The following is a 6,000-nucleotide window of genomic DNA, read 5'->3' on the forward strand; positions in this document are numbered from 1 at the left end:
TTTTCTGTTATGGCTTGGAGTAATTGGTAGTAGCTTTGAGCAATAACAGGTGAATATTGCAAGAGGTGTGGTGACTATTAGGAAAAATTTCAATTTGTTCATTAAATATTTTTTTTATTTCATGTGAACTGAAGAAAATTTATTAGCAGTGTTAGTGGATAATTCACCCCAGCAAAGGGGCAGATCCCGAGATCCCCAGCCATGCAATTGGCTCAGGTGAGAAACACAAATATCCATTTCCTTTGGAAGAAAAAGCTTCAGTGTTTTCCGTCATTTTCCAACCCTCCCTGAGTGTTCCAAAGCCCTTGAGACAACACCAAGAACTTCTGGTTTAGAGAATTGTATTAATCCAATCAAGGGAGGGAATTCCAGGGATGAAATGTGATTTTTTTTTTTTTTTTCCCCAGGAAGGATCACATGAAATCCAAAGTGCTGATTAATAAGCAAAACACTTTGGAAGGAGCAAATTCTACATAGGTCCAAATAACAGATTTAAAGGACTCAATCTCTGCTCATGAATATTTCATGAACTGAAGTAAACTTTGACAAACTATTATTTTTCCATTTCTGATAATAAGCATTTTCATTTTGGGTTTCATGACATTATTTTTTAATTCCTGAACTATAATAAAATATTTCTGTATTAAGAATTTTAGGGGGATGAATTCATTCATAATGCATGAAGAAAGAAAAAAATTACTTGCCTTTGAGTTTGAAAAATAATTTGATTTTTTTTTTCGGTAGATCATTCCTCAAAATCCCCTCTCCATGTCACTGTATCACTATTAAATTAAATTTAATAGTTGTGGTAAATACAGAATTATGGTTTTAGTAAAAAGAAACATCCTAAACTTGCAGTTTTAAAGGTTCTTTTTAAATATATCTGATTTCAGTGTTGTCTTCTAAACTGCCTGAATTTCATAGAACAGGGCTAAAGTGTCTCTCATTTCCTAATTTCTGCAACCTGATAAATTAAACTGCCCTTTTTAACTGGTACAATTTACCAGTGTTTGAATTTCAGTAGGATCAATCTCTGCTGCAAACGTTTCTTTGGATTTTGATGCCCTGCTAATGTTGCAACAATCCTTTTAGACATGAATTCATTTTTCAGAAATCCCTTTTTCCTGACCTTAATGGTCTGGCAGTCCATGGATGGTGTTGCTCCACCACCACCAAAAACTTCCACTCTAATTATTTTTCCTACTTCCCATAACTTTCTCCTTATCCCTAGGAGAGGGGAAAACCTTTCCCTGTGTCCTTGTTCCTTGGGGTTGCTCCCAAGCCAAGGATCTTGTGGTGAATGGAGCAAACATCACTTTTGCTACACGCGTGAAATTCGGTGCATTCCTCGTTTTCAAATCCCAAGGTGTGATTTTTCTATTGCTTTTATTGTGCAGATAATCCTAATTTCTTCTCCCCATTCCTCAAAAAAATTTAAAAAAAAAAAAAAAACAAAAAAACCAAATCTGGAAGGGAATAGTGGCTCCACCTGGCTACCAATAAGCTGGGAGGAAAGGCAGATAATCCTATTTTGAGGTGCTTGTGCCTCCACCAGCCGAGCTGGAGATGCTGTCACAGAACAGATTACAGAGCAGTGATTTGTGTAAAGAGAGAAAACACCTTCTCCAGCGCTCCTTAGGAGTGTCTTAAAACAAAAGCTATTCACTTGAGGGCAATGAAGGGTTGTTTTCATCTCAGCTTTGCTTTATGCTCTTCTTTGATCTAACACGGAAATCATTACAATTTACGAGATAAGGCAGCAGACAAGACCCCGAGGAGCTCTTTGTTATGTAACGCTCCCTCCAATTCATTATTTTGGGACTCTCTCTCCCCTCAAACAGCTTTTTCTGAGGGATCAAGTCAGTCAAAGCCACGGTGGGTTTTTTTCAGCTCTGCTAAAATCTGCCGTATTACACGCTCAGTGAATTTCCACAGCTTCTGTTCCAGTCGCTGACAGCACCTGTCATTTGCCTTTTTATGTCTTAAAAGCTGCTGGTGGCAGCATAATCAAAGATGTTGAGGAAAAATATATATCCCAGAGCAGTGGCCTGTAAAACAAGCCTGGTTATATTTTAGCAAATTCTCTGTGTGTGTGTGTCATAACCTGTAGTTTTTGGGTGGGTTTTTTTGTTGTTTTTGTTTGTTTGTTTGTTTTTTACTTGTGTGTGTCGACACTTTACAGCACAATCTGGTATCTGAGTTAGTAAAAGAAGTGCTGTTAAAGCAGAAAATGGAAATAAAACTTTATCTTTTGGAGGTTTTTTTATAGGAAGAAGGGGAAAATAACTGTTTTACCAATTGAGTATTATAGCCCAAAAAAGAGTCAACCATCTCTTCCAAGTCTTTAGCAAAATTCTGATGTTCAAGAGCTTATTACTCAGATTTAAATTCTCAATAGTTGTAAAAGTGTCATGATTAAAGGCCCAGTGCTTTCCCTACAGCAGAAAATCACAGCTCTCATGGAGCTGGATTTTAATCTAGGAAAAACAACATTTTTCACTTCTTGACCCTCTTCCCTATAAAATAAAATAAGCAACATTACTTTTAATTTTTTAATCTAAAAGCTTCATTCCTTTTCTTCATTTCATTCCTAAACTTTTACTATAGGGGAGTCTTTGTATAAAGAAACATCAAAGAATGGAGACATCTTTGGTGCCCTAAGACCACCCTGAAAGGGGAAATGTCTCATTCTTTCACGGGACAGAGGATAACACTATGGTAAATATTTCATTGAGATTTACACTCCTTAAAGGTCTAAAAATACCAGATTTTGTGGTAGAAAATGCAGTGGAGAAGGGTCTGCAGGCTGGGGTGGAGGCAGCCTTGCTGACATGTGGGGGCACCTCGTGCATCTGCGGGGAGCACTGGGAAAGGCTGGGAAATTTTAGTAGGGAATTTCTTTTAAAAGAAAATGCATCTTTGGAGGGAAAAGACTCCGTGAATGAGCAAGAAAGGCTGAAGCTGATGATTTGTCCCGTTCTGAGTGGTCATGAGCAGGAAATGTTGGATTTGGTAGAACCCAAAAAAAAGCCCGTTGTTTCCTGCAGTACCACCATCAAACCACCCTCCCCGACACGGATTGTATCGTGGGCTGCTTGGGCTGAAGTGGATGCGCTCCTGAGAAATAAATCTTTGATAATATAATAGTTTCATGCAGTGCAACAAGGCCTGCAGTTTGTTGTACATCTTCTGTGAACAGCAGCCTCTGGTAATTAAATGTCATGTCCTCTGAAGCTATGAATGTTGGGGTTGTTTTTTCCCCCTCAGTTGTCACTACATGGTTTGGACAGGAAAATTCTTGGTGTTTTCATAACCTAAGTAGGTTTTTATGATGAGATTTTGCTGGCAGATTTATTCCTTTCATTCAAAGGATTACTTTTATTCTTCTGGCCCGATGCAATCATGAGATGAACAGGCTGAACCTCTGCAGAATTCAGTGGGTTTCCTCTTTCCTAAATCAAATTCTATAATGGGGCTATAATTTTGTTGTGTCCTCCTTCAAGACTTAAAATGCATTATGGGGTATTTTTTTAATTACATGATGAGGTATTTTTAAATTGCATTTCACAAGTATTTTCTTAATTGAGCTGCATTATAAGGTGTGATTGGAGGGTGGTTCTAGAAGAAGCTGCTGTCTCCTAGTCCCAAAAATCATATGTTCTGAGTCAGTAAATATATGTGTTCCAAAGCCAGTCTGGATTTCCACCCATCAAGGCACTGCATGTTTTATTTATGGGCTTACTTACTGGGTTGATTCAGGGGGAAACTGAAACCCAAACCCACTGTTATCCAAAGAATTCCTACACTCAGCCATTTGGGAAACACAGTACTTCAGGGCTGCAGAGCAGAATAAACTTAATGGGGTAAAAAGTAGTGTTTTGCAGTCTGTTCCAACATGTTTTGATCCAGGGGAGGACAGGTAACTTTGCAGGATATTCATCATTTGCATTATGTTTTTCCTATAGGTTTTGAGAGGTTTAAAAATTCCTTTTTAAAGCCTGGCTCATCAAAGCCCAGCCTGCTGGGGTGGGGAGGGGGGAGATGCCTGCCCATCTCAGTGACAGTCTTGGAGATGTTAATTTTTGCCACTTTATGCAGCAGTTGGAATTTGTGAATCTTTTGCAGCGTTCATAAGGGATTATAGAATATTTCTAGGAAAAAAAAAGAGAGAGAGAGAGAGAAGGAAAAGTAGGTTAGACTTGAAAGTTGTACAATATTCACAAAGGCTGAGAAAGATGCAAGCACCTGCATATTTCTAAACTGGCAGGAGATGTGAGGGTTCTGTCCTGTTTAACAGAACTAGTTGGAAAATAACTTGGGTTACACCGAACGTGAGTAAAAATGTGGATGAGAATAAAACGCGCTTTAAGAAAATCAGCAGTATCTCATTAAAAACAAAGCAAATAATATCCTTTATTCATAATCTCCTTAGACCCTGATTTTGTTTTTTTTGTAGTTAGGGTTAGTTTTTAATGATTATATTTTCTGTAAGAGGTGCATGTAGAAATCTCAATAGGATAAGCTGTGCTTTCCTTGGGATAGAGGGAGGGGCAAACCCACATTTATTTTAAATTAAGAAACATAGTTCTACTCTTCTGAGCCTCACTCCTCTTATTTCATGGTAAATACTTTCAAAGATAAACAGTGGGATCTCAGCATAATTTAGGATTATCAGAAAAGCTTAAATTTAGCCTAATTCTTTTGACGCAGTGAGAGGTTTATCAGTGGTGATTTTGGGAAAAATTATTGTAGGAGGGTTGAGAAATTTTGGAAAATGTAACTCATGGCATGTTAATGAATATACATTATTTCCTATGCCAAATTAATTAATCTACCTCATCACATATAGGAATATTTAATTTGAAAACAACCATATGAAAACTTTTTTAATGTCGTTGGTTTAGCAATTGCAATCAAAATGATAACGGGGGAAAACCAAAGAGACAGAAAAGCAAAGTGTGCATTAAAAAACCCTGAATTCATTCCTATACCTACATTTCTTTTCCTTAATTTTGGAGGTAGGAACCCTCTATGGAGAATGTTAAATATGAATAAGATTTTAAAAAAAAAAAAAAAAAAGGTGAAGTTGGTATGAAACAATTCTGACAGTTCTACTTGAAAAATGTCAGTCTCTCTCAACATCCCTATTTATAAGTCTTGGAAATACTGTTGAACTGGAGGTCCTCATTCCAAAATGCAAGAAGAGGACGTGGTGCCAGAGGTGGATTTTTCCTCCCCCCTAAAAGTGAGTGGAGCTGCCATGTGCTCCCTGCTGAGGGGCACACGTTTTCCAGCTCCTGCTTCTGAGGAGTGAGAAGAAACCCAAATTTGCCCTGAGATAGTTCTTACGTCTTCAGAGCGGTGAATAATTGATGAGAGCCCCACTCTCAACTCACAAAGGGAGAGAAATTGTTTGAAGGGGAGGAACTCTTGGGTTTAAGACACTGTGGTCGCAGAAATGCAGGAAGAGGAAATAAATGAGTAGAAGTTCAGGGAGTCCCCCTGTAAAGGTTCATCTGATTCCTTGATTCTGTTACAGTGCTGAAGATCAATCAGCCCTAGCAGAGCATGTGTGGTTTCTATACAAGGAGTTGTAAACCAAGTTTGAGAGGGAGAAAGTAGAATTTTGTCCCTGCCACATCCAGCACGAGGCTCAAGGGAAGGGGCACTCAGGTGGCTGAGAGTTTGTGGCAGTAGTTTCTTTACAAACAGAGTGAGAAGCACAAATTAAATCCTTTATTCACTGAGACACTACAGGTATTTCTTTCCACTGTTTGGTGGAAGCTTCTGATCGATAATTCCAAGTAGCTCATACTCCTCTTAATAGAGTAATCCTTCCCTGGGCACCAGCCATCAGTAAGACCATTGAAAATGGGTTGCTTTCCACCATATGCTCCCTTAATAGCAAAAAAAAAAGTGAAATATTTAAAACATAATGCTTTAAAACCCAAGATCTTCACCCCTTAATTTGGCAGTTTGCAAAACGTGGCATTTGGGAGA

The sequence above is a fragment of the Myiozetetes cayanensis genome, unplaced genomic scaffold (genome assembly GCF_022539395.1).
Source record: "Myiozetetes cayanensis isolate MyiCay16 unplaced genomic scaffold, myiCay2020 scf13, whole genome shotgun sequence".
Taxonomy (NCBI): Eukaryota; Metazoa; Chordata; class Aves; order Passeriformes; family Tyrannidae; genus Myiozetetes; species Myiozetetes cayanensis.